Genomic DNA, 27,975 nt, shown 5'->3' on the forward strand with positions numbered 1-27,975 from the left:
ATAAGCAAGTGTCTTGATATTTGAACATGCAATGTCAATACTACTATCTAGAATTTATTTTGCAAATGCTTTATTCCCCATGATGGTGGATTAGCTCACAAGTATAGGTTAAAATGATTTATGTTTAGATAATTAAAGTCTATGACATTTCTTGGGCTTTGTTAAACTGATATGGGATGCAGTTACATTTTTTTTACAGCAGAGCCCTTAAAATAGGTTAAACCTTATTCCTGCATAATTTTCTTGTTTACATTACAGTGACAGCAACTCTAAATGGTGATGTTTGTAATATTTGCAGAGATTTGAAATTACTGTAACTCATGTAACATAGTCTGTCACTTCATTAAAGACAAGCATAGAACACATTTAGTGAAAATTAATACATTACTTTTACAGAGAAGGTCATGTTATTGGCCAGAAGTATTAAAAATCATTTTTGTTTGTGAGGTGGGTGATGGTGGATTTGTTCACAAGTTTCGGTTAAAATTAAATAAATGTTCCTAAAGCCAAGGATGGTTGAAAGTCGACTTGCTATCAAGCTCGTGATTGTGAAAATGACACAATCTACAAGAACATAAAGAATTGACTTTGAAGTATAACAAGTGGTGTTGGAAAGTTTGCCAGCTTGCATACCAGTGAGATGAGGTGGCCGAGTGGTTAAGGCGATGGACTGCTAATCCATTGTGCTCTGCACGCATGGGTTCAAATCCCATCCTCGTCGTCACAATGCTCTTTAGGTAGAAGAGGCATTTTTACAAATACTGCTTCATAAACCAACAAGTGAAGCTGACACAAAAATGGCCTAAATAAACAAGTCAAATCTAGAAGTCTACTTTAAGATGGTAAACATGAGCAAGTGTCTTGATATTTGAACATGCAATGTCAATACTACTATCTAGAATTTATTTTGCAAATGCTTTATTTCCCCATGAGGGTGGATTAGCTCACAAGTATAGGTTAAAATAATTTATGTTTAGATAATTAAAGTCTATGACATTTCTTGGGCTTTGTTAAACTGATATGGGGTGCAGTTAAAAAAATGTTTAGAGCAGAGAAAAGCCCTTAATATAGGTTAAACCTTATTCCTGCATAATTTTCTTGTTTACATTACAGTGACAGCAAACTCTAAATGGTGATGTTTGTAATATTTGCAGAGATTTCAAATTACTGTAACTCATGAAACTTAGTCTGTCACTTCATTAAAGACAAGCATAGAACACATTTAGTGAAAAATAATACATTACTTTTACAGAGAAGGTCATGTTATTGGCTAGAAGTATTAAAAATCATTTTTGTTTGTGAGGTGGATGATGGTAGATTGGTTCACAAGTATCAGTTAAAATTAAATAAATGTTCCTAAAGCCAAGGATGGTTACAAGTCGACGTGCTATCAAGCTCGTGATTGTGAAAATGACACAATCTACAAGAACATAAAGAATTGACTTTGAAGTATAACAAGTGGTGCTGGAAAGTTTGGCAGATTGCATACCAGTGAGACGAGGTGGCCGAGTGGTTAAGGAGATGGACTGCTAATCCAATGCGCTCTGCATGCATGGGTTCAAATCCCATCCTCGTTGTTAGAATGCTTTTTAGGTAGAAGAGGCATTTTTACAAATACTGCTACAAAAGCTGACAAACAAATGGCCAAAATAAACAAGTCAAATCAAGAAGACTTTAAGATGGTAAACATAAGCAAGTGTCTTGATATTTGAACATGCAATGTAAATACTACTATCTAGAATTTATTTTGCAAATGCTTTATTTCCCCATGATGGTGGATTAGCTCAGTAGTATAGGTTAAAATAATTTATGTTTAGATAATTAAAGTCTATGACATTTCTTGGGCTTTGTTAAACTGATATGGGGTGCAGTTAAACATTTTTTCAGCAGAGAAAAGCCCTTAATATAGGTTCAAACTTATTCCTGCATCATTTTCTTGTTTACATTACAGTGACAGCAAACTCGAAATGGTGATGTTTGTAATATTTGCAGAGATTTCAAATTACTGTAACTCATGAAACATAGTCTGTCACTTCATTAAAGACAAGCATAGAACACATTTAGTGAAAATTAATACATTACTTTTACAGAGAAGGTCATGTTATTGGCCAGAAGTATTAAAAATAATTTTTGTTTGTGAGGTGGATTTGTTCACAAGTATCGGTTAAAATTAAATAAATGTTCCTAAAGCCAAGGATGGTTGAAAGTCGACTTGCTATCAAGCTCGTGATTGTGAAAATGACACAATCTACAAGAACATAAAGAATTGACTTTGAAGTATAACAAGCGGTGTTGGAAAGTTTGCCAGATTGCATACCAGTGAGACGAGGTGGCCGAGTGGTTAAGGCGATGGACTGCTAATCCATTGTGCTCTGCACGCATGGGTTCAAATCCCATCCTCGTCGTCACAATGCTCTTTAGGTAGAAGAGGCATTTTTACAAAAGCTGACACACAAATGGCCAAAATAAACAAGTCAAATCAAGAAGTCTACTTTAAGATGGTAAACATGAGCAAGTGTCTTGATATTTGAACTTGCAATGTCAATACTACTATCTAGAATTTATTTTGCAAATGCTTTATTTCCCCATGATGGTGGATTAGCTCACAAGTATAGGTTAAAATGATTTATGTTTAGATAATTAAAGTCTATGACATTTCTTGGGCTTTGTTAAACTGATATGGGGTGCAGTTATAAAAAATTTAGAGCAGAGAAAAGCCCTTAATATAGGTTAAACCTTATTCCTGCATAATTTTCTTGTTTACATTACAGTGACAGCAAACTCTAAATGGTGATGTTTGTAATATTTGCAGAGATTTCAAATTACTGTAACTCATGAAACTTAGTCTGTCACTTCATTAAAGACAAGCATAGAACACATTTAGTGAAAAATAATACATTACTTTTACAGAGAAGGTCATGTTATTGGCTAGAAGTATTAAAAAATCATTTTTGTTTGTGAGGTGGATGATGGTAGATTTGTTCACAAGTATCAGTTAAAATTAAATAAATGTTCCTAAAGCCAAGGATGGTTGAAAGTCGACTTGCTATCAAGCTCGTGATTGTGAAAATGACACAATCTACAAGAACATAAAGAATTGACTTTGAAGTATAACAAGTGGTGTTGGAAAGTTTGCCAGACTGCATACCAGTGAGACGAGGTGGCCGAGTGGTTAAAGCGATGGACTGCTAATCCATTGTGCTCTGTACGCATGGGTTCAAATCCCATCCTCGTCGTCACAATACTTTTTAGGTAGAAGAGGCATTTTTACAAATACTGCTACTGACACACAAATGGCCAAAATAAACAAGTCAAATCAAGAAGTCTACTTTAAGATGGTAAACATGAGCAAGTGTCTTGACATTTGAACATGCAATGTCAATACTACTATCTAGAATTTATTTTGCAAATTCTTTATCCCCCATGATGGTGGATTAGCTCACAAGTATAGGTTAAAATGATTTATGTTTAGATAATAAAAGTCTATGACATTTCTTGGGCTTTGTTAAACTGATATGGGATGCAGTTAAACATTTTTTACAGCAGAGCCCTTAATATAGGTTAAACCTTATTCCTGCATAATTTTCTTGTTTACATTACAGTGACAGCAAACTCTAAATGGTGATGTTTGTAATATTTGCAGAGATTTGAAATTACTGTAACTCATATAACATAGTCTGTCACTTCATTAAAGACAAGCATAGAACACATTTAGTGAAAATTAATACATTACTTTTAAAGAGAAGGTCATGTTATTGGCCAGAAGTATTAATGGTGATGTTTGTAATATTTGCAGAGATTTCAAATTACTGTGACTCATGAAACTTAGTCTGTCACTTCATTAAAGACAAGCATAGAACACATTTAGGGAAAATTAATACATTACTTTTACAGAGAAGGTCATGTTATTGGCTAGAAGTATTAAAAATCATTTTTGTTTGTGAGGTGGATGATGGTAGATTTGTTCACAAGTATCAGTTAAAATTAAATAAATGTTCCTAAAGCCTAGGATGGTTGAAAGTCGACTTGATATCAAGCTCGTGATTGTGAAAATGACACAATCTACAAGAACATAAAGAATTGACTTTGAAGTATAACAAGTGGTGTTGGAAAGTTTGCCAGATTGCATACCAGTGAGACGAGGTGGCCGAGTGGTTAAGGCGATTGACTGCTAATCCATTGTGCTCTGCACGCATGGGTTAAAATACCATCCTCGTCGTTAGAATGCTTTTTAGGTATAAGAGGCATTTTTACAAATACTGCTACAAAAGCTGACAAACAAATGGCCAAAATAAACAAGTCAAATCAAGAAGTCTACTTTAAGATGGTAAACATGAGCAAGTGTCTTGATATTTGAACATGCAATGTAAATACTACTATTTAGAATTTATTTTGCAAATGCTTTATTTCCCCATGATGGTGGATTAGCTCACAAGTATAGGTTAAAATAATTTATGTTTAGATAATTAAAGTCTATGACATTTCTTGGGCTTTGTTAAACTGATATGGGGTGCAGTTAAACATTTTTTCAGCAGAGAAAAGCCCTTAATATAGGTTAAAACTTATTCCTGCATCATTTTCTTGTTTACATTACAGTGACAGCAAACTCGAAATGGTGATGTTTGTAATATTTGCAGAGATTTCAAATTACTGTAACTCATGAAACATAGTCTGTCACTTCATTAAAGACAAGCATAGAACACATTTAGTGAAAATTAATACATTACTTTTACAGAGAAGGTCATGTTATTTGCCAGAAGTATTAAAAATAATTTTTGTTTGTGAGGTGGATTTGTTCACAAGTATCGGTTAAAATTAAATAAATGTTCCTAAAGCCAAGGATGGTTGAAAGTCGACTTGCTATCAAGCTCGTGATTGTGAAAATGACACAATCTACAAGAACATAAAGAATTGACTTTGAAGTATAACAAGTGGTGTTGGAAAGTTTGCCAGATTGCATACCAGTGAGACGAGGTGGCCGAGTGGTTAAGGCGATGGACTGCTAATCCATTGTGCTCTGCACGCATGGGTTCAAATCCCATCCTCGTCGTCACAATGCTCTTTAGGTAGAAGAGGCATTTTTACAAAAGCTGACACACAAATGGCCAAAATAAACAAGTCAAATCAAGAAGTCTACTTTAAGATGGTAAACATGAGCAAGTGTCTTGATATTTGAACATGCAATGTCAATACTACTATCTAGAATTTATTTTGCAAATGCTTTATTTCCCCATGATGGTGGATTAGCTCACAAGTATAGGTTAAAATGATTTATGTTTAGATAATTAAAGTCTATGACATTTCTTGGGCTTTGTTAAACTGATATGGGGTGCAGTTATAAAAAATTTAGAGCAGAGAAAAGCCCTTAATATAGGTTAAACCTTATTCCTGCATAATTTTCTTGTTTACATTACAGTGACAGCAAACTCTAAATGGTGATGTTTGTAATATTTGCAGAGATTTCAAATTACTGTAACTCATGAAACTTAGTCTGTCACTTCATTAAAGACAAGCATAGAACACATTTAGTGAAAAATAATACATTACTTTTACAGAGAAGGTCATGTTATTGGCTAGAAGTATTAAAAATCATTTTTGTTTGTGAGGTGGATGATGGTAGATTTGTTCACAAGTATCAGTTAAAATTAAATAAATGTTCCTAAAGCCAAGGATGGTTGAAAGTCGACTTGCTATCAAGCTCGTGATTGTGAAAATGACACAATCTACAAGAACATAAAGAATTGACTTTGAAGTATAACTAGTGGTGTTGGAATGTTTGCCAAATTGCATACCTGTGAGACGAGGTAGCCGAGTGGTTAAGGTGATGGACTGCTAATCCATTGTGCTCTGTACGCATGGGTTCAAATACCATCCTCGTCGTCACAATACTTTTTAGGTAGAAGAGGCATTTTTACAAATACTGCTACTGACACACAAATGGCCAAAATAAACAAGTCAAATCAAGAAGTCTACTTTAAGATGGTAAACATGAGCAAGTGTCTTGACATTTGAACATGCAATGTCAATACTACTATCTAGAATTTATTTTGCAAATGCTTTATCCCCCATGATGGTGGATTAGCTCACAAGTATAGGTTAAAATGATTTATGTTTAGATAATTAAAGTCTATGACATTTCTTGGGCTTTGTTAAACTGATATGGGATGCAGTTAAATTTTTTTTACAGCAGAGCCCTTAATATAGGTTAAACCTTATTCCTGCATAATTTTCTTGTTTACATTACAGTGACAGCAAACTCTAAATGGTGATGTTTGTAATATTTGCAGAGATTTCAAATTACTGTAACTCATGAAACTTAGTCTGTCACTTCATTAAAGACAAGCATAGAACACATTTAGTGAAAAATAATACATTACTTTTACAGAGAAGGACATGTTATTGGCTAGAAGTATTAAAAATCATTTTTGTTTGTGAGGTGGATGATGGTAGATTTGTTCACAAGTATCAGTTAAAATTAAATAAATGTATCTAAAGCCAAGGATGGTTGAAAGTCGACTTGCTATCAAGCTCGTGATTGTGAAAATGACACAATCTACAAGAACATAAAGAATTGACTTTGAAGTATAACAAGTGGTGTTGGAAAGTTTGCCTGATTGCATACCAGTGAGACGAGGTGGCCGAGTGGTTAAGGCGATGGACTGCTAATCCATTATGCTCTGCACGCATGGGTTCAAATCCCATCCTCGTCGTTAGAATGCTTTTTAGGTAGAAGAGGCATTTTTACAAATACTGCTACAAAAGCTGACAAACAAATGGCCAAAATAAACAAGTCAAATCAAGAAGTCTACTTTAAGATGGTAAACATGAGCAAGTGTCTTGATATTTGAACATGCAATGTAAATACTACTATCTAGAATTTATTTTGCAAATGCTTTATTTCCCCATGATGGTGGATTAGCTCAGTAGTATAGGTTAACATAATTTATGTTTAGATAATTAAAGTCTAAGTCATTTCTTGGGCTTTGTTAAACTGATATGGGGTGCAGTTAAAAAATTTTACAGCAGAGAAAAGCCCTTAATATAGGTTAAAACTTATTCCTGCATCATTTTCTTGTTTACATTACAGTGACAGCAAACTCTAAATGGTGATGTTTGTAATATTTGCAGAGATTTCAAATTACTGTAACTCATGTAACATAGTCTGTCACTTCATTAAAGACAAGCATAGAACACATTTAGTGAAAAGTATTACATTACTTTTACAGAGAAGGTCATGTAATTGGCCAGAAGTATTAAAAATCATTTTTGTTTGTGAGGTGGATGATGGTGGATTTGTTCACAAGTATCGGTTAAAATTAAATAAATGTTCCTAAAGCCAAGGATGGTTGAAAGTCAACTTGCTATGAAGCTCGTGATTGTGAAAATGACACAATCTACAAGAACATAAAGAATTGACTTTGAAGTATAACAAGTGGTGTTGGAAAGTTTGCCAGATTGCATACCAGTGAGACGAGGTGGCCGAGTGGTTAAGGCGATGGACTGCTAATCCATTGTGCTTTGCACGCATGGGTTCAAATCCCATCCTCATCGTCACAATGCTGTTTAGGTAGAAGAGGCATTTTTACAAATACTGCTTCATAAACCAGCAAGTGAAGCTGACACAAAAATGGCCTAAATAAACAAGTCAAATCAAGAAGTCTACTTTAAGATGGTAAACATGAGCAAGTGTCTTGATATTTGAACATGCAATGTCAATACTACTATCTAGAATTTATTTTGCAAATGCTTTATTTCCCCATGATGGTGGATTAGCTCACAAGTATAGGTTAAAATAATTTATGTTTAGATAATTAAAGTCTATGACATTTCTTGGGCTTTGTTAAACTGATATGGGGTGCAGTTAAAAAAATTTACAGCAGAGAAAAGCCCTTAATATAGGTTAAACCTTATTCCTGCATAATTTTCTTGTTTACATTACAGTGACAGCAAACTCGAAATGGTGATGTTTGTAATATTTGCAGAGATTTCAAATTACTGTAACTCATGAAACTTAGTCTGTCACTTCATTAAAGACAAGCATAGAATACATTTAGTGAAAAATAATACATTACTTTTACAGAGAAGGTCATGTTATTGGCTAGAAGTATTAAAAATCATTTTTGTTTGTGAGGTGGATGATGGTAGATTTGTTCACAAGTATCAGTTAAAATTAAATAAATGTTCCTAAAGCCAAGGATGGTTGAAAGTCGACTTGCTATCAAGCTCGTGATTGTGAAAATGACACAATCTACAAGAACATAAAGAATTGACTTTGAAGTATAACAAGTGGTGTTGGAAAGTTTGCCAGATGCATACCAGTGAGACGAGGTGGCCGAGTGGTTAAGGCAATGGACTGCTAATCCATTGTGCTCTGCACGCATCGGTTCAAATCCCATCCTTGTCGTTACAATACTTTTTAGGTAGAAGAGGCATTTTTACAAATACTGCTACTGACACACAAATGGCCAAAATAAACAAGTCAAATCAAGAAGTCTCCTTTAAGATGGTAAACATGAGCAAGTGTCTTGATATTTGAACATGCAATGTCAATACTACTATTTAGAATTTATTTTGCAAATGCTTTATCCCCCATGATGGTGGATTAGCTCACAAGTATAGGTTAAAATGATTTATGTTTAGATAATTAAAGTCTATGACATTTCTTGGGCTTTGTTAAACTGATATGGGATGCAGTTAAAAAAATTTTTACAGCAGAGCCCTTAATATAGGTTAAACCTTATTCCTGCATAATTTTCTTGTTTACATTACAGTGACAGCAAACTCTAAATGGCGATGTTTGTAATATTTGCAGAGATTTGAAATTACTGTAACTCATGTAACATAGTCTGTCACTTCATTAAAGACAAGCATAGAACACATTTAGTGAAAATTAATACATTACTTTTACAGAGAAGGTCATGTTATTGGCCAGAAGTATTAAAAATCATTTTTGTTTGTGAGGTGGGTGATGGTGGATTTGTTCACAAGTTTCGGTTAAAAATAAATAAATGTTCCTAAAGCCTAGGATGGTTGAAAGTCAACTTGCTATCAAGCTCGTGATTGTGAAAATGACACAATCTACAAGAACATAAAGAATTGACTTTGAAGTATAACAAGTGGTGTTGGAAAGTTTGCCAGATTGCATACCAGTGAGACGAGGTGGCCGAGTGGTTAAGGCGATGGACTGCTAATCCATTGTGCTCTGCACGCATGGGTTCAAATCCCATCCTCGTCGTCACAATGCTCTTTAGGTAGAAGAGGCATTTTTACAAATACTGCTACTGACACACAAAGGCCAAAATAAACAAGTCAAATCAAGAAGTCTACTTTAAGATGGTAAACATGAGCAAGTGTCTTGATATTTGAACATGCAATGTCAATACTACTATCTAGAATTTATTTTGCAAATGCTTTATTTCCCCATGATGGTGGATTAGCTCACAAGTATAGGTTAAAATAATTTATGTTTAGATAATTAAAGTCTATGACATTTCTTGGGCTTTGTTAAACTGATATGGGGTGCAGTTAAAAAAATTTACAGCAGAGAAAAGCCCTTAATATAGGTTAAACCTTATTCCTGCATAATTTTCTTGTTTACATTACAGTGACAGCAAACTCGAAATGGTGATGTTTGTAATATTTGCAGAGATTTCAAATTACTGTAACTCATGAAACTTAGTCTGTCACTTCATTAAAGACAAGCATAGAATACATTTAGTGAAAAATAATACATTACTTTTACAGAGAAGGTCATGTTATTGGCTAGAAGTATTAAAAATCATTTTTGTTTGTGAGGTGGATGATGGTAGATTTGTTCACAAGTATCAGTTAAAATTAAATAAATGTTCCTAAAGCCAAGGATGGTTGAAAGTCGACTTGCTATCAAGCTCGTGATTGTGAAAATGACACAATCTACAAGAACATAAAGAATTGACTTTGAAGTATAACAAGTGGTGTTGGAAAGTTTGCCAGATTGCATACCAGTGAGACGAGGTGGCCGAGTGGTTAAGGCGATGGACTGCTAATCCATTGTGCTCTGCACGCATCGGTTCAAATCCCATCCTTGTCGTTACAATGCTTTTTAGGTAGAAGAGGCATTTTTACAAATACTGCTACTGACACACAAATGGCCAAAATAAACAAGTCAAATCAAGAAGTCTACTTTAAGATGGTAAACATGAGCAAGTGTCTTGATATTTGAACATGCAATGTCAATACTACTATTTAGAATTTATTTTGCAAATGCTTTATCCCCCATGATGGTGGATTAGCTCGCAAGTATAGGTTAAAATGATTTATGTTTAGATAATTAAAGTCTATGACATTTCTTGGGCTTTGTTAAACTGATATGGGATGCAGTTAAAAAATTTTTACAGCAGAGCCCTTAATATAGGTTAAACCTTATTCCTGCATAATTTTCTTGTTTACATTACAGTGACAGCAAACTCTAAATGGTGATGTTTGTAATATTTGCAGAGATTTGAAATTACTGTAACTCATGTAACATAGTCTGTCACTTCATTAAAGACAAGCATAGAACACATTTAGTGAAAATTAATACATTACTTTTACAGAGAAGGTCATGTTATTGGCCAGAAGTATTAAAAATCATTTTTGTTTGTGAGGTGGGTGATGGTGGATTTGTTCACAAGTTTCGGTTAAAAAAAAATAAATGTTCCTAAAGCCAAGGATGGTTGAAAGTCAACTTGCTATCAAGCTCGTGATTGTGAAAATGACACAATCTACAAGAACATAAAGAATTGACTTTGAAGTATAACAAGTGGTGTTGGAAAGTTTGCCAGATTGCATACCAGTGAGACGAGGTGGCCGAGTGGTTAAGGCGATGGACTGCTAATCCATTGTGCTCTGCACGCATGGGTTCAAATCCCATCCTCGTCGTCACAATGCTCTTTAGGTAGAAGAGGCATTTTTACAAATACTGCTACTGACACACAAAGGCCAAAATAAACAAGTCAAATCAAGAAGTCTACTTTAAGATGGTAAACATGAGCAAGTGTCTTGATATTTGAACATGCAATGTCAATACTACTATCTAGAATTTATTTTGCAAATGCTTTATCCCCCATGATGGTGGATTAGCTCACAAGTATAGGTTAAAATGATTTATGTTTAGATAATTAAAGTCTATGACATTTCTTGGGCTTTGTTAAACTGATATGGGATGCAGTTAAAAATTTTTTACAGCAGAGCCCTTAATATAGGTTAAACCTTATTCCTGCATAATTTTCTTGTTTACATTACAGTGACAGCAAACTCTAAATGGCGATGTTTGTAATATTTGCAGAGATTTGAAATTACTGTAACTCATGTAACATAGTCTGTCACTTCATTAAAGACAAGCATAGAACACATTTAGTGAAAATTAATACATTACTTTTACAGAGAAGGTCATGTTATTGGCCAGAAGTATTAAAAATCATTTTTGTTTGTGAGGTGGGTGATGGTGGATTTGTTCACAAGTTTCGGTTAAAAATAAATAAATGTTCCTAAAGCCAAGGATGGTTGAAAGTCAACTTGCTATCAAGCTCGTGATTGTGAAAATGACACAATCTACAAGAACATAAAGAATTGACTTTGAAGTATAACAAGTGGTGTTGGAAAGTTTGCCAGATTGCATACCAGTGAGACGAGGTGGCCGAGTGGTTAAGGCGATGGCCTGCTAATCCATTGTGCTCTGCACGCATGGGTTCAAATCCCATCCTTGTCGTCACAATGCTCTTTAGGTAGAAGAGGCATTTTTACAAATACTGCTACTGACACACAAAGGCCAAAATAAACAAGTCAAATCAAGAAGTCTACTTTAAGATGGTAAACATGAGCAAGTGTCTTGATATTTGAACATGCAATGTCAATACTACTATCTAGAATTTATTTTGCAAATGCTTTATTTCCCCATGATGGTGGATTAGCTCACAAGTATAGGTTAAAATGATTTATGTTTAGATAATTAAAGTCTATGACATTTCTTGGGCTTTGTTAAACTGATATGGGATGCAGTTAAACATTTTTTACAGCAGAGCCCTTAATATAGGTTAAACCTTATTCCTGCATAATTTTCTTGTTTACATTACAGTGACAGCAAACTCTAAATGGTGATGTTTGTAATATTTGCAGAGATTTGAAATTACTGTAACTCATGTAACATAGTCTGTCACTTCATTAAAGACAAGCATAGAACACATTTAGTGAAAATTAATACATTACTTTTACAGAGAAGGTCATGTTATTGGACAGAAGTATTAAAAATCATTTTTGTTTGTGAGGTGGGTGATGGTGGATTTGTTCACAAGTTTCGGTTAAAAATAAATAAATGTTCCTAAAGCCAAGGATGGTTGAAAGTCAACTTGCTATCAAGCTCGTGATTGTGAAAATGACACAATCTACAAGAACATAAAGAATTGACTTTGAAGTATAACAAGTGGTGTTGGAAAGTTTGCCAGATTGCATACCAGTGAGACGAGGTGGCCGAGTGGTTAAGGCGATGGACTGCTAATCCATTGTGCTCTGCACGCATGGGTTAAAATCCCATCCTCGTCGTCACAATGCTCTTTAGGTAGAAGAGGCATTTTTACAAATACTGCTTCATAAACCAGCAAGTGAAGCTGACACAAAAATGACCAAAATAAACAAGTCAAATCAAGAAGTCTACTTTAAGATGGTAAACATGAGCAAGTGTCTTGATATTTGAACATGCAATGTCAATACTACTATCTAGAATTTATTTTGCAAATGCTTTATTTCCCCATGATGGTGGATTAGCTCACAAGTATAGGTTAAAATGATTTATGTTTACATAATTAAAGTCTATGACATTTCTTGGGCTTTGTTAAACTGATATGGGGTGCAGTTAAAAAAAATTTAGAGCAGAGAAAAGCCCTTAATATAGGTTAAACCTTATTCCTGCATAATTTTCTTGTTTACATTACAGTGACAGCAAACTCTAAATGGTGATGTTTGTAATATTTGCAGAGATTTCAAATTACTGTAACTCATGAAACTTAGTCTGTCACTTCATTAAAGACAAGCATAGAACATATTTAGTGAAAAATAATACATTACTTTTACAGAGAAGGTCATGTTATTGGCTAGAAGTATTAAAAATCATTTTTGTTTGTGAGGTGGATGATGGTAGATTTGTTCACAAGTATCAGTTAAAATTAAATAAATGTATCTAAAGCCAAGGATGGTTGAAAGTCAACTTGCTATCAAGCTCGTGATTGTGAAAATGACACAATCTACAAGAACATAAAGAATTGACTTTGAAGTATAACAAGTGGTGTTGGAAAGTTTGCCTGGTTGCATACCAGTGAGACGAGGTGGCCGAGTGGTTAAGGCGATGGACTGCTAATCCATTATGCTCTGCACGCATGGGTTCAAATCCCATCCTCCTCGTTAGAATGCTTTTTAGGTAGAAGAGGCATTTTTACAAATACTGCTACAAAAGCTGACAAACAAATGGCCAAAATAAACAAGTCAAATCAAGAAGTCTACATTAAGATGGTAAACATGAGCAAGTGTCTTGATATTTGAACATGCAATGTAAATACTACTATCTAGAATTTATTTTGCAAATGCTTTATTTCCCCATGATGGTGGATTAGCTCAGTAGTATAGGTTAACATAATTTATGTTTAGATAATTAAAGTCTAAGTCATTTCTTGGGCTTTGTTAAACTGATATGGGGTGCAGTTAAAAAAATTTACAGCAGAGAAAAGCCCTTAATATAGGTTAAAACTTATTCCTGCATCATTTTCTTGTTTACATTACAGTGACAGCAAACTCTAAATGGTGATGTTTGTAATATTTGCAGAGATTTCAAATTACTGTAACTCATGTAACATAGTCTGTCACTTCATTAAAGACAAGCATAGAACACATTTAGTGAAAATTATTACATTACTTTTAAAGAGAAGGTCATGTTATTGGCCAGAAGAATTAAAAATAATTTTTGTTTGTGAGGTGGATGATGGTGGATTTGTTCACAAGTATCAGTAAAAATTAAATAAATGTTCCTAAAGCCAAGGATGGTTGAAAGTCTACTTTAAGATGGTAAACATGAGCAAGTGTCTTGATATTTGATATTTGAACATGCAATGTTAATACTACTATCTAGAATTTATTTTGCAAATGCTTTATCCCCCATGATGGTGGATTAGCTCACAAGTATAGGTTAAAATGATTTATGTTTAGATAATTAAAGTCTATGACATTTCTTGGGCTTTGTTAAACTGATATGGGGTGCAGTTAAATTTTTTTACAGCAGTTAAAAGCCCTTAATATAGGTTAAACCTTATTCCTGCATAATTTTCTTGTTTACATTACAGTGACAGCAAACTCGAAATGGTGATGTTTGTAATATTTGCAGAGATTTCAAATTACTGTAACTCATGAAAAATAGTCTGTCACTTCATTAAAGACAAGCATAGAACACATTTAGTGAAAATTAATACATTACTTTTACAGAGAAGGTCATGTAATTGGCCAGAAGTATTAAAAATAATTTTTGTTTGTGAGGTGGATGAAGGTGGATTTGTTCACAAGTATCGGTTAAAATTAAATAAATGTTCCTAAAGCCAAGGATGGTTGAAAGTCAACTTGCTATGAAGCTCGTGATTGTGAAAATGACACAATCTACAAGAACATAAAGAATTGACTTTGAAGTATAACAAGTGGTGTTGGAAAGTTTGACAGATTGCATACCAGTGAGACGAGGTGGCCGAGTGGTTAAGGCGATGGACTGCTAATCCATTGTGCTCTGCACGCATGGGATAAAATCCCATCCTCGTCGTCACAATGCTCTTTAGGTAGAAGAGGCATTTTTACAAATACTGCTTCATAAACCAGCAAGTGAAGCTGACACAAAAATGGCCTAAATAAACAAGTCAAATCAAGAAGTCTACTTTAAGATGGTAAACATGAGCAAGTGTCTTGATATTTGAACATGCAATGTCAATACTACTATCTAGAATTTATTTTGCAAATGCTTTATTTCCCCATGATGGTGGATTAGCTCACAAGTATAGGTTAAAATAATTTATGTTTAGATAATTAAAGTCTATGACATTTCTTGGGCTTTGTTAAACTGATATAGGGTGCAGTTAAAAAAATTGACAGCAGAGAAAAGCCCTTAATATAGGTTAAACCTTATTCCTGCATAATTTTCTTGTTTACATTACAGTGACAGCAAACTCGAAATGGTGATGTTTGTAATATTTGCAGAGATTTCAAATTACTGTAACTCATGAAACATAGTCTGTCATTTAATTAAAGACAAGCATAGAACACATTTAGTGAAAATTAATACATTACTTTTACAGAGGTCATGTTATTGGCCAGAAGTATTAAAAATCATTTTTGTTTGTGAGGTGGATGATGGTGGATTTGTTCACAAGTATCGGTTAAAATTAAATAAATGTTCCTAAAGCCAAGGATGGTTGAAAGTCGACTTGCTATCAAGCTCGTGATTGTGAAAATGACACAATCTACAAGAACATAAAGAATTGACTTTGAAGTATAACAAGTGGTGTTGGAAAGTTTGCCAGATTGCATACCAGTGAGACGAGGTGGCCGAGTGGTTAAGGCGATGGACTGCTAATCAATTGTGCTCTGCACGCATGGGTTCAAATCCCATCCTCGTCGTCATGATGCTCTTTAGGTAGAAGAGGCATTTTTACAAATACTGCTACTGACACACAAATGGCCAAAATAAACAAGTCAAATCAAGAAGTCTACTTTAAGATGGTAAACATGAGCAAGTGTCTTGATATTTGAACATGCAATGTCAATACTACTATCTAGAATTTATTTTGCAAATGCTTTATCCCCCATGATGGTGGATTAGCTCACAAGTATAGGTTAAAATGATTTATTTTTAGATAATTAAAGTCTATGACATTTCTTGGGCTTTGTTAAACTGATATGGGATGCAGTTAACATTTTTTTACAGCAGAGCCCTTAATATAGGTTAAACCTTATTCCTGCATAATTTTCTTGTTTACATTACAGTGACAGCAAACTCTAAATGGTGATGTTTGTAATATTTGCAGAGATTTCAAATAACTGTAACTCATGTAACATAGTCTGTCACTACATTAAAGACAAGCATAGAACACATTTAGTGAAAATTATTACATTACTTTTACAGAGAAGGTCATGTTATTGGCCAGAAGAATTAAAAATCATTTTTGTTTGTGAGGTGGATGATGGTGGATTTGTTCACAAGTATCAGTAAAAATTAAATAAATGTTCCTAAAGCCAAGGATGGTTGAAAGTCTACTTTAAGATGGTAAACATGAGCAAGTGTCTTGATATTTGATATTTGAACATGCAATGTCAATACTACTATCTAGAATTTATTTTGCAAATGCTTTATCCCCCATGATGGTGGATTAGCTCACAAGTATAGGTTAAAATGATTTATGTTTAGATAATTAAAGTCTATGACATTTCTTGGGCTTTGTTAAACTGACATGGGGTGCAGTTAAAAATTTTTACAGCAGATAAAAGCCCTTAATATAGGTTAAACCTTATTCCTGCATAATTTTCTTGTTTACATTACAGTGACAGCAAACTCGAAATGGTGATGTTTGTAATATTTGCAGAGATTTCAAATTACTGTAACTCATGAAAAATAGTCTGTCACTTCATTAAAGACAAGCATAGAACACATTTAGTGAAAATTAATACATTACTTTTACAGAGAAGGTCATGTTATTGGCCAGAAGTATTAAAAATCATTTTTGTTTGTGAGGTGGGTGATGGTGGATTTGTTCACAAGTTTCGGTTAAAAAAAAATAAATGTTCCTAAAGCCAAGGATGGTTGAAAGTCAACTTGCTATCAAGCTCGTGATTGTGAAAATGACACAATCTACAAGAACATAAAGAATTGACTTTGAAGTATAACAAGTGGTGTTGGAAAGTTTGCCAGATTGCATACCAGTGAGACGAGGTGGCCGAGTGGTTAAGGCGATGGACTGCTAATCCATTGTGCTCTGCACGCATGGGTTCAAATCCGATCCTCGTCGTCATGATGCTCTTTAGGTAGAAGAGGCATTTTTACAAATACTGCTACTGACACACAAATGGCCAAAATAAACAAGTCAAATCAAGAAGTTTACTTTAAGATGGTAAACATGAGCAAGTGTCTTGATATTTGAACATGCAATGTCAATACTACTATCTAGATTTATTTTGCAAATGCTTTATTTCCCCATGATGGTGGATTAGCTCACAAGTATAGGTTAAAATAATTTATGTTTAGATAATTAAAGTCTATGACATTTCTTGGGCTTTGTTAAACTGATATGGGGTGCAGTTAAAAAAATTTACAGCAGAGAAAAGCCCTTAATATAGGTTAAACCTTATTCCTGCATAATTTTCTTGTTTACATTACAGTGACAGCAAACTCGAAATGGTGATGTTTGTAATATTTGCAGAGATTTCACATTACTGTAACTCATGAAAAATAGTCTGTCACTACATTAAAGACAAGCATAGAACACATTTAGTGAAAATTAATACATTACTTTTACAGAGAAGGTCATGTTATTGGCCATAAGTATTAAAAATCATTTTTGTTTGTGAGGTGGATGATGGTGGATTTGTTCACAAGTATCGGTTAAAATTAAATAAATGTTCCTAAAGCCAAGGATGGTTGAAAGTCAACTTGCTATCAAGCTCGTGATTGTGAAAATGACACAATCTACAAGAACATAAAGAATTGACTTTGAAGTATAACAAGTGGTGTTGGAAAGTTTGCCAGATTGCATACCAGTGAGACGAGGTGGCCGAGTGGTTAAGGCGCTGGACTGCTAATCCATTGTGCTCTGAACGCATGGGTTCAGATCCCATCCTCGTCATCACAATGCTCTTTCGGTAGAAGAGGCATTTTTACAAATACTGCTTCATAAACCAGCAAGTGAAGCTGACACAAAAATGGCCTAAATAAACAAGTCAAATCAAGAAGTCTACTTTTAGATGGTAAACATGAGCAAGTGTCTTGATATTTGAACATGCAATGTCAATACTACTATCTAGAATTTATTTTGCAAATGCTTTATTTCCCCATGACGGTGGATTAGCTCACAAGTATAGGTTAAAATAATTTATGTTTAGATAATTAAAGTCTATGACATTTCTTGGGCTTTGTTAAACTGATATGGGGTGCAGTTAAAAAAATTGACAGCAGAGAAAAGCCCTTAATATAGGTTAAACCTTATTCCTGCATAATTTTCTTGTTTACATTACAGTGACAGCAAACTCGAAATGGTGATGTTTGTAATATTTGCAGAGATTTCAAATTACTGTAACTCATGAAACATAGTCTGTCATTTAATTAAAAACAAGCATAGAACACATTTAGTGAAAATTAATACATTACTTTTACAGAGAAGGTCATGTTATTGGCCAGAAGTATTAAAAATCATTTTTGTTTGTGAGGTGGATGATGGTGGATTTGTTCACAAGTATCGGTTAAAATTAAATAAATGTTCCTAAAGCCAAGGATGGTTGAAAGTCAACTTGCTATCAAGCTCGTGATTGTGAAAATTACACAATCTACAAGAACATAAAGAATTGACTTTGAAGTATAACAAGTGGTGTTGGAAAGTTTGCCAGATTGCATACCAGTGAGACGAGGTGGCCGAGTGGTTAAGGCGATGGACTGCTAATCCATTGTGCTCTGTACCCATGGGTTCAAATCCCATCCTTGTCGTCACAATACTTTTTAGGTAGAAGAGGCATTTTTACAAATACTGCTACTGACACACAAATGGCCAAAATAAACAAGTCAAATCAAGAAGTCTACTTTAAGATGGTAAACATGAGCAAGTGTCTTGATATTTGAACATGCAATGTCAATACTACTATCTAGAATTTATTTTGCAAATGCTTTATCCCCCATGATGGTGGATTAGCTCACAAGTATAGGTTAAAATGATTTATGTTTAGATAATTAAAGTCTATGACATTTCTTGGGCTTTGTTAAACTGATATGGGATGCAGTTAAAATTTTTTTACAGCAGAGCCCTTAATATAGGTTAAACCTTATTCCTGCATAATTTTCTTGTTTACATTACAGTGACAGCAAACTCTAAATGGTGATGTTTGTAATATTTGCAGAGATTTGAAATTACTGTAACTCATGTAACATAGTCTGTCACTTCATTAAAGACAAGCATAGAACACATTTAGTGAAAATTAATACATTACTTTTACAGAGAAGGTCATGTTATTGGCCAGAAGTATTAAAAATCATTTTTGTTTGTGAGGTGGGTGATGGTGGATTTGTTCACAAGTTTCGGTTAAAAATAAATAAATGTTCCTAAAGCCAAGGATGGTTGAAAGTCAACTTGCTATCAAGCTCGTGATTGTGAAAATTACACAATCTACAAGAACATAAAGAATTGACTTTGAAGTATAACAAGTGGTGTTGGAAAGTTTGCCATATTGCATACCAGTGAGACGAGGTGGCCGAGTGGTTAAGGCGATGGACTGCTAATCAATTGTGCTCTGCACGCATGGGTTATAATCCCATCCTCGTCGTCACAATGCTCTTTAGGTAGAAGAGGAATTTTTACAAATACTGCTTCATAAACAGCAAGTGAAGCTGACACAAAAATGACCAAAATAAACAAGTCAAATCAAGAAGTCTACTTTAAGATGGTAAACATGAGCAAGTGTCTTGATATTTGAACATGCAATGTCAATACTACTATCTAGAATTTATTTTGCAAATGCTTTATTTCCCCATGATGGTGGATTAGCTCACAAGTATAGGTTAAAATGATTTATTTTTAGATAATTAAAGTCTATGACATTTCTTGAACTTTGTTAAACTGATATGGGGTGCAGTTAAAAAAAATTTAGAGCAGAGAAAAGCCCTTAATATAGGTTAAACCTTATTCCTGCATAATTTTCTTGTTTACATTACAGTGACAGCAAACTCTAAATGGTGATGTTTGTAATATTTGCAGATATTTCAAATTACTGTAACTCATGAAACTTAATCTGTCACTTCATTAAAGACAAGCATAGAACACATTTAGTGAAAAATAATACATTACTTTTACAGAGAAGGTCATGTTATTGGCCAGAAGTATTAAAAATCATTTTTGTTTGTGAGGTGGATGATGGTAGATTTGTTCACAAGTATCAGTTAAAATTAAATAAATGTTCCTAAAGCCAAGGATGATTGAAAGTCGACTTGCTATCAAGCTCGTGATTGTGAAAATGACACAATCTACAAGAACATAAAGAATTGACTTTGAAGTATAACAAGTGGTGTTAGAAAGTTTGCCAGATGGCATACCAGTGAGACGAGGTGGCCGAGTGGTTAAGGCGATGGACTGCTAATCCATTGTGCTATGTACGCATGGGTTCAAATCCCATCCTCGTCGTCACTATACTTTTTAGGTAGAAAAGGCATTTTTACAAATACTGCTACTGACACACAAATGGCCAAAAGAAACAAGTCAAATCAAGAAGTCTACTTTAAGATGGTAAACATGAGCAAGTGTCTTGATATTTGAACATGCAATGTCAATACTACTATCTAGAATTTATTTTGCAAATGCTTTATCCCCCATGATGGTGGATTAGCTCACAAGTATAGGTTAAAATGATTTATGTTTAGATAATTAAAGTCTATGACATTTCTTCGGCTTTGTTAAACTGATATGGGATGCAGTTAATTTTTTTTTACAGCAGAGACCTTAATATAGGTTAAACCTTATTCCTGCATAATTTTCTTGTTTACATTACAGTGACAGCAAACTCTAAATGGTGATGTTTGTAATATTTGCAGATATTTCAAATTACTGTAACTCATGAAACTTAATCTGTCACTTCATTAAAGACAAGCATAGAACACATTTAGTGAAAAGTAATACATTACTTTTACAGAGAAGGTCATGTTATTGGCCAGAAGTATTAAAAATCATTTTTGTTTGTGAGGTGGATTTGTTCACAAGTATCGGTTAAAATTAAATAAATGTTCCTAAAGCCAAGGATGGTTGAAAGTCGACTTACTATCAAGCTCGTGATTGTGAAAATGACATAATCTACAAGAACATAAAGAATTGACTTTGAAGTATAACAAGTGGTGTTGGAAAGTTTGCCAGATTGCATACCAGTGAGACGAGGTGGCCGAGTGGTTAAGGCGATGGACTGCTAATCCATTGTGCTTTGCACGCATGGGTTCGAATCCCATCCTCGTCGTCACAATGCTCTTTAGGTAGAAGAGGCATTTTTACAAATACTGCTTCATAAACCAGCAAGTGAAGCTGACCCAAAAATGGCCTAAATCAAGAAGTCTACTTTAAGATGGTAAACATGAGCAAGTGTCTTGATATTTGAACATGCAATGTCAATACTACTATCTAGAATTTATTTTGCAAATGCTTTATCCCCCATGATGGTGGATTAGCTCACAAGTATAGGTTAAAATAATTTATGTTTAGATAATTAAAGTCTATGACATTTCTTGGGCTTTGTTAAACTGATATGGGGTGCAGTTAAAAAAATTTACAGCAGAGAAAAGCCCTTAATATAGGTTAAACCTTATTCCTGCATAATTTTCTTGTTTACATTACAGTGACAGCAAACTCGAAATGGTGATGTTTGTAATATTTGTAGAGATTTCACATTACTGTAACTCATGAAAAATAGTCTGTCACTTCATTAAAGACAAGCATAGAACACATTTAGTGAAAATTAATACATTACTTTTACAGAGAAGGTCATGTTATTGGCCATAAGTATTAAAAATCATTTTTGTTTGTGAGGTGGATGATGGTGGATTTGTTCACAAGTATCGGTTAAAATTAAATAAATGTTCCTAAAGCCAAGGATGGTTGAAAGTCAACTTGCTATCAAGCTCGTGATTGTGAAAATGACACAATCTACAAGAACATAAAGAATTGACTTTGAAGTATAACAAGTGGTGTTGGAAAGTTTGCCTGATTGCATACCAGTGAGACAAGGTGGCCGAGTGGTTAAGGCGATGGACTGCTAATCCATTGTGCTATGTACGCATGGGTTCAAATCCCATCCTCGTCGTCACTATACTTTTTAGGTAGAAAAGGCATTTTTACAAATACTGCTACTGACACACAAATGGCCAAAAGAAGCAAGTCAAATCAAGAAGTCTACTTTAAGATGGTAAACATGAGCAAGTGTCTTGATATTTGAACATGCAATGTCAATACTACTATCTAGAATTTATTTTGCAAATGCTTTATCCCCCATGATGGTGGATTAGCTCACAAGTATAGGTTGAAATGATTTATGTTTAGATAATTAAAGTCTATGACATTTCTTGGGCTTTGTTAACTGATATGGGATGCAGTTAATTTTTTTTTACAGCAGAGACCTTAATATAGGTTAAACCTTATTCCTGCATAATTTTCTTGTTTACATTACAGTGACAGCAAACTCTAAATGGTGATGTTTGTAATATTTGCAGATATTTCAAATTACTGTAACTCATGAAACTTAATCTGTCACTTCATTAAAGACAAGCATAGAACACATTTAGTGAAAAGTAATACATTACTTTTACAGAGAAGGTCATGTTATTGGCCAGAAGTATTAAAAATCATTTTTGTTTGTGAGGTGGATTTGTTCACAAGTATCGGTTAAAATTAAATAAATGTTCCTAAAGCCAAGGATGGTTGAAAGTCGACTTACTATCAAGCTCGTGATTGTGAAAATGACATAATCTACAAGAACATAAAGAATTGACTTTGAAGTATAACAAGTGGTGTTGGAAAGTTTGCCAGATTGCATACCAGTAAGACGAGGTGGCCGAGTGGTTAAGGCGATGGACTGCTAATCCATTGTGCTTTGCACGCATGGGTTCGAATCCCATCCTCGTCGTCACAATGCTCTTTAGGTAGAAGAGGCATTTTTACAAATACTGCTTCATAAACCAGCAAGTGAAGCTGACCCAAAAATGGCCTAAATCAAGAAGTCTACTTTAAGATGGTAAACATGAGCAAGTGTCTTGATATTTGAACATGCAATGTCAATACTACTATCTAGAATTTATTTTGCAAATGCTTTATCCCCCATGATGGTGGATTAGCTCACAAGTATAGGTTAAAATGATTTATGTTTAGATAATTAAAGTCTATGACATTTCTTGGGCTTTGTTAAACTGATATGGGATGCAGTTAAATTTTTTTTACAGCAGAGCCCTTAATATAGGTTAAACCTTATTCCTGCATAATTTTCTTGTTTACATTACAGTGACAGCAAACTCTAAATGGTGATGTTTGTAATATTTGCAGAGATTTGAAATTACTGTAACTCATGTAACATAGTCTGTCACTTCATTAAAGACAAGCATAGAACACATTTAGTGAAAATTAATACATTACTTTTACAGAGAAGGTCATGTTATTGGCCAGAAGTATTAAAAATCATTTTTGTTTGTGAGGTGGGTGATGGTGGATTTGTTCACAAGTTTCGGTTAAAAATAAATAAATGTTCCTAAAGCCAAGGATGGTTGAAAGTCAACTTGCTATCAAGCTCGTGATTGTGAAAATTACACAATCTACAAGAACATAAAGAATTGACTTTGAAGTATAACAAGTGGTGTTGGAAAGTTTGCCATATTGCATACCAGTGAGACGAGGTGGCCGAGTGGTTAAGGCGATGGACTGCTAATCAATTGTGCTCTGCACGCATGGGTTAAAATCCCATACTCGTCGTCACAATGCTCTTTAGGTAGAAGAGGCATTTTTACAAATACTGCTTCATAAACAGCAAGTGAAGCTGACACAAAAATGATCAAAATCAAGAAGTCTACTTTAAGATGGTAAACATGAGCAAGTGTCTTGATATTTGAACATGCAATGTCAATACTACTATCTAGAATTTATTTTGCAAATGCTTTATTTCCCCATGATGGTGGATTAGCTCACAAGTATAGGTTAAAATGATTTATTTTTAGATAATTAAAGTCTATGACATTTCTTGAACTTTGTTAAACTGATATGGGGTGCAGTTAAAAAAAATTTAGAGCAGAGAAAAGCCCTTAAATTAGGTTAAACCTTATTCCTGCATAATTTTCTTGTTTACATTACAGTGACAGCAAACTCTAAATGGTGATGTTTGTAATATTTGCAGATATTTCAAATTACTGTAACTCATGAAACTTAATCTGTCACTTCATTAAAGACAAGCATAGAACACATTTAGTGAAAAATAATACATTACTTTTACAGAGAAGGTCATGTTATTGGCCAGAAGTATTAAAAATCATTTTTGTTTGTGAGGTGGATGATGGTGGATTTGTTCACAAGTATCGGTTAAAATTAAATAAATGTTCCTAAAGCCAAGGATATTTGAAAGTCAACTTGCTATGAAGCTCGTGATTGTGAAAATGACACAATCTAAAAGAAACATAAAGAATTGACTTTGAAGCATAACAAGTGGTGTTGGAAAGTTTGCCAGATTGCATACCAGTGAGACGAGGTGGCCGAGTGGTTAAGGCGATGCACTGCTAATCCATTGTGCTTTGCATGCATGGGTTCAAATCCCATCCTCGTCGTCACAATGCTCTTTAGGTAGAAGAGGCATTTTTACAAATACTGCTTCATAAACCAGCAAGTGAAGCTGACATAAAAATGGCCTAAATAAACAAGTCAAATCAAGAAGTCTACTTTAAGATGGTAAACATGAGCAAGTGTCTTGATATTTGAACATGCAATGTCAATACTACTATCTAGAATTTATTTTGCAAATGCTTTATTTCCCCATGATGGTGTATTAGCTCACAAGTATAGGTTAAAATAATTTATGTTTAGATAATTAAAGTCTATGACATTTCTTGGGCTTCGTTAAACTGATATGGGGTGCAGTTGAAAATTTTTACAGCAGATAAAAGCCCTTAATATAGGTTAAACCTTATTCCTGCATAATTTTCTTGTTTACATTACAGTGACACAAACTCGAAATGGTAATGTTTGTAATATTTGCAGAGATTTCAAATTACTGTAACTCATGAAAAATAGTCTGTCACTTCATTAAAGACAAGCATAGAACACATTTAGTGAAAATTAATACATTACTTTTACAGATAAGGTCATGTTATTGGCCAGAAGTATTAAAAATCATTTTTGTTTGTGAGGTGGATGATGGTGGATTTGTTCACAAGTATCGGTTAAAATTAAATAAATGTTCCTAAAGCCAAGGATGGTTGAAAGTCAACTTGCTATGAAGCTCGTGATTGTGAAAATGACACAATCTAAAAGAAACATAAAGAATTGACTTTGAAGTATAACAAGTGGTGTTGGAAAGTTTGCCAGTTTGCATACCAGTGAGACGAGGTGGCAGTGTGGTTAAGGCGATGGACTGCTAATCCATTGTGCTCTGCACGCATGGGTTCAAATCCCATCCTCGTCGTCATAATGCTCTTTAGGTAGAAGAGGCATTTTTACAAATACTGCTTCATAAACAGCAAGTGAAGCTGACACAAAAATGGCCAAAATAAACAAGTCAAATCAAGAAGTCTACTTTAAGATGGTAAACATGAGCAAGTGTCTTGATATTTGAACATGCAATGTCAATACTACTATCTAGAATTTATTTTGCAAATGCTTTATTTCCCCATGATGGTGGATTAGCTCACAAGTATAGGTTAAAATGATTTATTTTTAGATAATTAAAGTCTATGACATTTCTTGAACTTTGTTAAACTGATATGGGGTGCAGTTAAAAAAAATTTAGAGCAGAGAAAAGCCCTTAATATAGGTTAAACCTTATTCCTGCATAATTTTCTTGTTTACATTACAGTGACAGCAAACTCTAAATGGTGATGTTTGTAATATTTGCAGATATTTCAAATTACTGTAACTCATGAAACTTAGTCTGTCACTTCATTAAAGACAAGCATAGAACACATTTAGTGAAAAATAATACATTACTTTTACAGAGAAGGTCATGTTATTGGCCAGAAGTATTAAAAATCATTTTTGTTTGTGAGGTGGATGATGGTAGATTTGTTCACAAGTATCAGTTAAAATTAAATAAATGTTCCTAAAGCCAAGGATGATTGAAAGTCGACTTGCTATCAAGCTCGTGATTGTGAAAAAGACACAATCTACAAGAACATAAAGAATTGACTTTGAAGTATAACAAGTGGTGTTAGAAAGTTTGCCAGATTGCATACCAGTGAGACGAGGTGGCCGAGTGGTTAGGGCGATTGACTGCTAATCCATTGTGCTATGTACGCATGGGTTCAAATCCCATCCTCGTCGTCACTATACTTTTTAGGTAGAAAAGGCATTTTTACAAATACTGCTACTGACACACAAATGGCCAAAAGAAACAAGTCAAATCAAGAAGTCTACTTTAAGATGGTAAACATGAGCAAGTGTCTTGCTATTTGAACATGCAATGTCAATACTACTATCTAGAATTTATTTTGCAAATGCTTTATCCCCCATGATGGTGGATTAGCTCACAAGTATAGGTTAAAATGATTTATGTTTAGATAATTAAAGTCTATGACATTTCTTGGGCTTTGTTAAACTGATATGGGATGCAGTTAAAAAAATTTTACAGCAGAGACCTTAATATAGGTTAAACCTTATTCCTGCATAATTTTCTTGTTTACATTACAGTGACAGCAAACTCTAAATGGTGATGTTTGTAATATTTGCAGAGATTTGAAATTACTGTAACTCATGTAGCATAGTCTGTCACTTCATTAAAGACAAGCATATCACACATTTAGTGAAAAGTAATACATTACTTTTACAGAGAAGGTCATGTTATTGGCCAGAAGTATTAAAAATCATTTTTGTTTGTGAGGTGGATTTGTTCACAAGTATCGGTTAAAATTAAATAAATGTTCCTAAAGCCAAGGATGGTTGAAAGTCGACTTACTATCAAGCTCGTGATTGTGAAAATGACACAATCTACAAGAACATAAAGAATTGACTTTGAAGTATAACAAGTGGTGTTGGAAAGTTTGCCAGATTGCATACCAGTGAGACGAGGTGGCCGAGTGGTTAAGGCGATGGACTGCTAATCCATTGTGCTCTGCATGCATGGGTTCGAATCCCATCCTCGTCGTCACAATGCGCTTTAGGTAGAAGAGGCATTTTTACAAATACTGCTTCATAAACCAGCAAGTGAAGCTGACCCAAAAATGGCCTAAATCAAGAAGTCTACTTTAAGATGGTAAACATGAGCAAGTGTCTTGATATTTGAACATGCAATGTCAATACTACTAACTAGAATTTATTTTGCAAATGCTTTATTTCCCCATGATGGTGTATTAGCTCACAAGTATAGGTTAAAATAATTTATGTTTAGATAATTAAAGTCTATGACATTTCTTGGGCTTCGTTAAACTGATATGGGGTGCATTTAAAATTTTTTACAGCAGATAAAAGCCCTTAATATAGGTTAAACCTTATTCCTGCATAATTTTCTTGTTTACATTCCAGTGACACAAACTCGAAATGGTGATGTTTGTAATATTTGCAGAGATTTCAAATTACTGTAACTCATGAAAAATAGTCTGTCACTTCATTAAAGACAAGCATAGAACACATTTAGTGAAAATTAATACATTACTTTTACAGATAAGGTCATGTTATTGGCCAGAAGTATTAAAAATCATTTTTGTTTGTGAGGTGGATGATGGTGGATTTGTTCACAAGTATCGGTTAAAATTAAATAAATGTTCCTAAAGCCAAGGATGGTTGAAAGTCAACTTGCTATGAAGCTCGTGATTGTGAAAATGACACAATCTAAAAGAAACATAAAGAATTGACTTTGAAGTATAACAAGTGGTGTTGGAAAGTTTGCCAGTTTGCATACCAGTGAGACGAGGTGGCAGTGTGGTTAAGGTGATGGACTGTTAATCCATTGTGCTCTGCACGCATGGGTTCAAATCCCATCCTCGTCGTCATAATGCTCTTTAGGTAGAAGAGGCATTTT

At 34.1% G+C, this 27,975-nt stretch overlaps 32 non-coding genes across 32 annotated transcripts; all 32 read left to right on the forward strand.

The window, feature by feature from the left end:
* Window positions 1–639: 639 nt before the first annotated feature.
* Window positions 640–721, forward strand: TRNAS-GCU (transfer RNA serine (anticodon GCU)). The gene has a single exon. It is a non-coding gene; the product is annotated as a tRNA-Ser (tRNA).
* A 774-nt stretch (window positions 722–1,495) lies between these two features.
* TRNAS-GCU (transfer RNA serine (anticodon GCU)) lies at window positions 1,496–1,577 on the forward strand. Its single transcript has one exon. It is a non-coding gene; the product is annotated as a tRNA-Ser (tRNA).
* Window positions 1,578–2,323: 746 nt separating this feature from the next.
* On the forward strand, window positions 2,324–2,405 carry TRNAS-GCU (transfer RNA serine (anticodon GCU)). The gene has a single exon. It is a non-coding gene; the product is annotated as a tRNA-Ser (tRNA).
* A 749-nt stretch (window positions 2,406–3,154) lies between these two features.
* Window positions 3,155–3,236, forward strand: TRNAS-GCU (transfer RNA serine (anticodon GCU)). Its single transcript has one exon. It is a non-coding gene; the product is annotated as a tRNA-Ser (tRNA).
* Window positions 3,237–4,137: 901 nt separating this feature from the next.
* On the forward strand, window positions 4,138–4,219 carry TRNAS-GCU (transfer RNA serine (anticodon GCU)). Its single transcript has one exon. It is a non-coding gene; the product is annotated as a tRNA-Ser (tRNA).
* Window positions 4,220–4,968: 749 nt separating this feature from the next.
* Window positions 4,969–5,050, forward strand: TRNAS-GCU (transfer RNA serine (anticodon GCU)). The gene has a single exon. It is a non-coding gene; the product is annotated as a tRNA-Ser (tRNA).
* A 748-nt stretch (window positions 5,051–5,798) lies between these two features.
* Window positions 5,799–5,880, forward strand: TRNAS-GCU (transfer RNA serine (anticodon GCU)). The gene has a single exon. It is a non-coding gene; the product is annotated as a tRNA-Ser (tRNA).
* A 748-nt stretch (window positions 5,881–6,628) lies between these two features.
* On the forward strand, window positions 6,629–6,710 carry TRNAS-GCU (transfer RNA serine (anticodon GCU)). Its single transcript has one exon. It is a non-coding gene; the product is annotated as a tRNA-Ser (tRNA).
* A 759-nt stretch (window positions 6,711–7,469) lies between these two features.
* Window positions 7,470–7,551, forward strand: TRNAS-GCU (transfer RNA serine (anticodon GCU)). Its single transcript has one exon. It is a non-coding gene; the product is annotated as a tRNA-Ser (tRNA).
* A 771-nt stretch (window positions 7,552–8,322) lies between these two features.
* TRNAS-GCU (transfer RNA serine (anticodon GCU)) lies at window positions 8,323–8,404 on the forward strand. The gene has a single exon. It is a non-coding gene; the product is annotated as a tRNA-Ser (tRNA).
* A 749-nt stretch (window positions 8,405–9,153) lies between these two features.
* TRNAS-GCU (transfer RNA serine (anticodon GCU)) lies at window positions 9,154–9,235 on the forward strand. The gene has a single exon. It is a non-coding gene; the product is annotated as a tRNA-Ser (tRNA).
* A 752-nt stretch (window positions 9,236–9,987) lies between these two features.
* On the forward strand, window positions 9,988–10,069 carry TRNAS-GCU (transfer RNA serine (anticodon GCU)). Its single transcript has one exon. It is a non-coding gene; the product is annotated as a tRNA-Ser (tRNA).
* Window positions 10,070–10,817: 748 nt separating this feature from the next.
* Window positions 10,818–10,899, forward strand: TRNAS-GCU (transfer RNA serine (anticodon GCU)). Its single transcript has one exon. It is a non-coding gene; the product is annotated as a tRNA-Ser (tRNA).
* A 747-nt stretch (window positions 10,900–11,646) lies between these two features.
* TRNAS-GCU (transfer RNA serine (anticodon GCU)) lies at window positions 11,647–11,728 on the forward strand. Its single transcript has one exon. It is a non-coding gene; the product is annotated as a tRNA-Ser (tRNA).
* Window positions 11,729–12,476: 748 nt separating this feature from the next.
* TRNAS-GCU (transfer RNA serine (anticodon GCU)) lies at window positions 12,477–12,558 on the forward strand. Its single transcript has one exon. It is a non-coding gene; the product is annotated as a tRNA-Ser (tRNA).
* Window positions 12,559–13,331: 773 nt separating this feature from the next.
* On the forward strand, window positions 13,332–13,413 carry TRNAS-GCU (transfer RNA serine (anticodon GCU)). Its single transcript has one exon. It is a non-coding gene; the product is annotated as a tRNA-Ser (tRNA).
* A 1,314-nt stretch (window positions 13,414–14,727) lies between these two features.
* Window positions 14,728–14,809, forward strand: TRNAS-GCU (transfer RNA serine (anticodon GCU)). Its single transcript has one exon. It is a non-coding gene; the product is annotated as a tRNA-Ser (tRNA).
* Window positions 14,810–15,578: 769 nt separating this feature from the next.
* TRNAS-GCU (transfer RNA serine (anticodon GCU)) lies at window positions 15,579–15,660 on the forward strand. The gene has a single exon. It is a non-coding gene; the product is annotated as a tRNA-Ser (tRNA).
* Window positions 15,661–16,963: 1,303 nt separating this feature from the next.
* On the forward strand, window positions 16,964–17,045 carry TRNAS-GCU (transfer RNA serine (anticodon GCU)). Its single transcript has one exon. It is a non-coding gene; the product is annotated as a tRNA-Ser (tRNA).
* A 752-nt stretch (window positions 17,046–17,797) lies between these two features.
* Window positions 17,798–17,879, forward strand: TRNAS-GCU (transfer RNA serine (anticodon GCU)). Its single transcript has one exon. It is a non-coding gene; the product is annotated as a tRNA-Ser (tRNA).
* A 772-nt stretch (window positions 17,880–18,651) lies between these two features.
* TRNAS-GCU (transfer RNA serine (anticodon GCU)) lies at window positions 18,652–18,733 on the forward strand. Its single transcript has one exon. It is a non-coding gene; the product is annotated as a tRNA-Ser (tRNA).
* Window positions 18,734–19,481: 748 nt separating this feature from the next.
* Window positions 19,482–19,563, forward strand: TRNAS-GCU (transfer RNA serine (anticodon GCU)). The gene has a single exon. It is a non-coding gene; the product is annotated as a tRNA-Ser (tRNA).
* Window positions 19,564–20,335: 772 nt separating this feature from the next.
* On the forward strand, window positions 20,336–20,417 carry TRNAS-GCU (transfer RNA serine (anticodon GCU)). The gene has a single exon. It is a non-coding gene; the product is annotated as a tRNA-Ser (tRNA).
* Window positions 20,418–21,155: 738 nt separating this feature from the next.
* Window positions 21,156–21,237, forward strand: TRNAS-GCU (transfer RNA serine (anticodon GCU)). The gene has a single exon. It is a non-coding gene; the product is annotated as a tRNA-Ser (tRNA).
* A 758-nt stretch (window positions 21,238–21,995) lies between these two features.
* TRNAS-GCU (transfer RNA serine (anticodon GCU)) lies at window positions 21,996–22,077 on the forward strand. The gene has a single exon. It is a non-coding gene; the product is annotated as a tRNA-Ser (tRNA).
* A 737-nt stretch (window positions 22,078–22,814) lies between these two features.
* TRNAS-GCU (transfer RNA serine (anticodon GCU)) lies at window positions 22,815–22,896 on the forward strand. The gene has a single exon. It is a non-coding gene; the product is annotated as a tRNA-Ser (tRNA).
* A 754-nt stretch (window positions 22,897–23,650) lies between these two features.
* Window positions 23,651–23,732, forward strand: TRNAS-GCU (transfer RNA serine (anticodon GCU)). Its single transcript has one exon. It is a non-coding gene; the product is annotated as a tRNA-Ser (tRNA).
* Window positions 23,733–24,492: 760 nt separating this feature from the next.
* TRNAS-GCU (transfer RNA serine (anticodon GCU)) lies at window positions 24,493–24,574 on the forward strand. The gene has a single exon. It is a non-coding gene; the product is annotated as a tRNA-Ser (tRNA).
* Window positions 24,575–25,346: 772 nt separating this feature from the next.
* TRNAS-GCU (transfer RNA serine (anticodon GCU)) lies at window positions 25,347–25,428 on the forward strand. The gene has a single exon. It is a non-coding gene; the product is annotated as a tRNA-Ser (tRNA).
* A 772-nt stretch (window positions 25,429–26,200) lies between these two features.
* TRNAS-GCU (transfer RNA serine (anticodon GCU)) lies at window positions 26,201–26,282 on the forward strand. The gene has a single exon. It is a non-coding gene; the product is annotated as a tRNA-Ser (tRNA).
* A 738-nt stretch (window positions 26,283–27,020) lies between these two features.
* TRNAS-GCU (transfer RNA serine (anticodon GCU)) lies at window positions 27,021–27,102 on the forward strand. The gene has a single exon. It is a non-coding gene; the product is annotated as a tRNA-Ser (tRNA).
* Window positions 27,103–27,861: 759 nt separating this feature from the next.
* On the forward strand, window positions 27,862–27,943 carry TRNAN-GUU (transfer RNA asparagine (anticodon GUU)). Its single transcript has one exon. It is a non-coding gene; the product is annotated as a tRNA-Asn (tRNA).
* Window positions 27,944–27,975: the final 32 nt, after the last annotated feature.

This window comes from Pseudophryne corroboree, chromosome 11 (genome assembly GCF_028390025.1).
Source record: "Pseudophryne corroboree isolate aPseCor3 chromosome 11, aPseCor3.hap2, whole genome shotgun sequence".
In the NCBI taxonomy this organism is placed as follows: domain Eukaryota; kingdom Metazoa; phylum Chordata; class Amphibia; order Anura; family Myobatrachidae; genus Pseudophryne; species Pseudophryne corroboree.